This window comes from Trachemys scripta, chromosome 20, assembly GCF_013100865.1.
Source record: "Trachemys scripta elegans isolate TJP31775 chromosome 20, CAS_Tse_1.0, whole genome shotgun sequence".
NCBI lineage: Eukaryota > Metazoa > Chordata > Testudines > Emydidae > Trachemys > Trachemys scripta.
Window position 1 is genome coordinate 8,108,380 of NC_048317.1, and position 4,216 is coordinate 8,112,595.

Genomic DNA, 4,216 nt, shown 5'->3' on the forward strand with positions numbered 1-4,216 from the left:
TGCATCAGGGTGGTGGACATGAACTGTGACTTGGACTATTAACATTATTATAAATTATTATTGATAATAACAGTATCTAGGAGCCCCGGTCATGAGCCAGGACGCCATTGTATGCAGTGCAAACACAGACCAAAATGACAGCCCCTGAGCCAGCGAGGTTACAAATCTAATTAAAACTGGCTTTTGGCAACTCTTTAAAAACTTACTTTTCACATGTGTTTGCACCAGCCACATTTGGATGCTTGGATGCTTAAAACAAATTGGAAAAGAGGCTGAAATTTGTTTCCAGATTCAAACAGAGATTTCACAGACCATTTTTATGCTATTTTCTTAGCTCTAGGGATGAGTGTTTTATCTGTTAGAGTTTATAGCCCAGGCAGTTCTGGGTTGAAATTCAGCCCCGTGACTCAGGCCTGAGGCCTATGTATCACTAAAATCCTACTTAAGCCCTGTTTTGAGACTTCAAGTGGGACACATGCAAAGGCATTGTCCTTTGCACAGGAGTGAATCTGACCCCCTTAAATGAATGAGGTAAATGAGCAACAGAATTAGTGCCCAGGGATGCTTCAGAACCGTTTTCCAATGATCAGACCTTCTCTTAATCATTGGATGGTATCAACTATTGTCGAGAATATTCATACTAAGGGGTATTTATATTATTCCTCCAATGTCATTATTTTTCTCACCATAACTCCCAACTACAGCAGCGGGAACTGTATTTACCTATTGGTATGTTACGTTGCCCAGTGTTTCGACTTCTGAGCAAAGATTTACCTCAATATATTCCTCTCATTGGATTATGACTATGTTTCTGGCATTCTAAATCTGGTGACAATCTAAGACAATGTAGTGGTGGATTTAGTTGTGGTAATGTATATGAACCAGAGCAAAGCGGCAGTGATAGGTGCTATGGCAGTGGCATGACAATGCTAGGCCAGCAGTGAATTTTGAGGTGAAAGTCCGGGATGGTTGAAAGGCAGAAAGTATCAGCCTTCCCTTTCTGAATGCATTTCTTTTTGGTCATGCTTTGTGTAACTTGGACCATCACTTGGTTGTTAAATCCAGTGTGAGGTCATTTATAACCATCTTATTTCACGTTATTGTTTGCAATATAAAGGAAGCTTGAAAACACAGTTTTTGACAGATTGTGTCCCTTTTTCTATTTTCCATTTTTCCAACTACTTTCTTCCCTGTGTTTTAGTGGAGCTAAAAGTAACGTGGTTGTTTTAACAGTTTCATTGTACTCATCCCAGCACTATGTAGTTCAGGTACTAGTATTTGTTAAATTGCTGTGCAGTAGCTAATAGAGAAAGAGTAAAAGTCCCATAGGAACAGTAGCTTTTTTATCTACTTTGTAGAAGCGTGAATTAAATAAAAAGGTAACGTTTAGAATTGTGAGGGCTTTCTTGGGCAATTAGAATAATTTCAAGACTGGTGGGATCTGCCTTTTAATAAGATACCTGAAAATGCTGCATAGACCAGTGCAGAGCTCAGCAAAGAATTTACACTCTTCTGCAAAGTCTAAACAGTGGCAAAGGGGCCTGGAATTCTCTTGGAAATGACCTTAGCATCATTATGAGCTTGAGAACTGTAAGAAATCTTGAATACAGCCTGGGTGGATGCTGTTAAAAGCATTAAGAAAATCTACATTGTTAGCTGAAAATGGAGTGCTGTGTACAGCGCACATGCAATGCCATAAGTAACTTGAGACATTGTAGAATAGGGTCTTCTCTTTCAATACGTATAATGAACATTGATATGTACAATACTAGCAAATGAATACCTATACATTATGGAGTCGGGTGTGCCTGGCTCCTAGAGTTGCCTATTTTGGTTGGACGTATTCCTGGAGGTTTCATCACAAGACATAAGCTTTAATTACAGATTAATCCAGGGTTCGGCAACCTTTCAGAAGTGGTGTGCCGAGTCTTCATTTATTCACTCTTATTTAAGGTTTTGCGTGCCAGTAATACATTTTAATGTTTTTAGAAGGTCTCTTTCTATAAATCTATAATAGATAACTAAATTATTGTTGTATGTAAAGTAAAAAAAGGTTTTTAAAATGTTTAAGAAGTTTCATTTTAAAATTAAATTAAAATGCAGAGCCCCCCGGACTGGTGGCCAGGACCCGGGCAGTGTGAGTGCCACTGAAAATCAGTTTGCGTGCCGTGCCATAGGTTGCCTACCCCTGGATTAATCTTTAATTCCTGGAGGTTCCAGGACAATCCTGGAGGGTTGGCAACCCTACTAACTCCCATTGAGGATCTGGGTCTCAGTGGTTGCAACTCAATTGTTAAGATTGAGTTCCATTTTGTACTTAAAGCAGGGATCAACTTGTTTTGTATAAAAACCACAATGTATTCTCCCCAGTCTTACAGTATGTACTTTATGAATGCGGAATTATTTCTGTGAGAATTTACAAGTCAGTAATGTTATTAATTTAAGAGTTAAAATTAATTAAAATATGTTTTGTTAAGAAATGTTACATCTGTGTCAGACTTTTCTTTGTCCTGAATGATCTTAACAATGGAATAAAGCAGACTCTTCAAACTTGTCATATAGTTAAGATTATCCGAAATCTTGTGCATAGGCTGTATTTGAAGAAATTAAGTGTGTAATTAAGATACTTTATTAATGATTATTAACACCATGAGGGAAATATGAAAAAAATGAATTTGCTTTTAAAATCCCTTAATTGTAAATTGTACTGTTCATGGGGTCATTATTAGGCTGAGTTAAATTTGTTAACTGCATATTATGCCTTAACTGTGTATTTCTGACCTTAACATGTTTAGAGGTTTTTTAAGTGTAACCTTAACTCTGAATTTCATGGGTTTTAAAATTTTGATTTTGCGATAATTCCAACCTATTTTTACCCTTTAGCTATTGATACATAATCTTAACCCTGGCTAGTTCTTTGCATAGGTTTTTGTCTGGGAATATAATTGCTGGACCAGAGCAGTAATATCTGTAATCCTAGAACAACCTGCTGCCCAATATGTGTAATTCTGGGTCTGAGCATCGATACATACAATGACAGGATTGGGCTGAATAGTTCTAATTCTGTGATTGTTCCCTGGCTACCTATCATTCTGTAACTGGCACCCAATGCTATTGATATATCTATGTAATTAGGTTTAGAGGGATTAGATTTTTATCAGTAAATGTTGGTAAATGTCAATTTCACCATACACACACAAATCGATGAAAAACTATTTCTGTTGATAAAATTCCAATGTACAGGTAGGCCAAGTAAGAAAAAATGCTGTTTGAGAGCTTATTAGTGTTTGAGTTCAGGATCTTTACTTTGTGTATTTTGACACACGATGTTAACACTTTGTGTTTTAACAGTTATAAAGTTTCAACTTGTTGAATCTCAGCACCGACTGTCAGGAAATATCAGGGGGTAGCCATGTTAGTCTGTATCTACAAAAACAACAAAGAGTCTGGTGGCACCTTAGTCTTTAAGGTGCCACCAGACTCTTTGTTGTTTTTGTCAGGAAATAATTACTATCTGATATTCCTTTCCCCCCCCCCCCCAAATTTCCCACAAATGTGAAAATTTAAATAGATTAAAATCTAATTAAAATGCTTAAAAATGAGTATTGACGCTCTCTGTCAAAATGATGAAAACAATTGAAGTCTGCCAAGCCTGTATGTAGTGATCCCTGTGCCTGCCGAGCCATGGGGTCATTATGAGACATTACACAACCCCCCCCGTCTCCACCTCTCCCCAGACTGTGTGTGTGTGTGGGGGGAACCGCATTATCAGGAATAACTCGAAGGGGGTCCCTGGGTGCCACCGTGTAGCGGTGCCATGGCAACTCAGTCTCTGACATGGCACGGGGGCAGCAGTGCAGATATGGGCCTCCTGGTGCCCCAGTCGATACGGGTATGAGGGATGGCACCTGTCTTTATAGTCCCCAGTGAACTCAGTTGGGTTTGAGAGGGAGCCACTGAAAAACCAGTAGAAAGGGGGTAGCTGGCTCTCAGTGGCCCATGGTGGTAGACAAGCCTCTTGCCAGCAACCAAGATGGCGGTTGCCCCTAAGCACAGACGCTTCTTGCCAATATCCAAGATGGCAGCGTCTCCTGTCACTACAGAAGCTTATTGCCAGTATCCAAAATGGCGGCTGACCCCTCTCGGCGCAGTAGCTTCCTTGCCAGCACCCAGGATGGCGACTGGCTGTTGACCAGACGTCTGGTTTCCGTTTCCT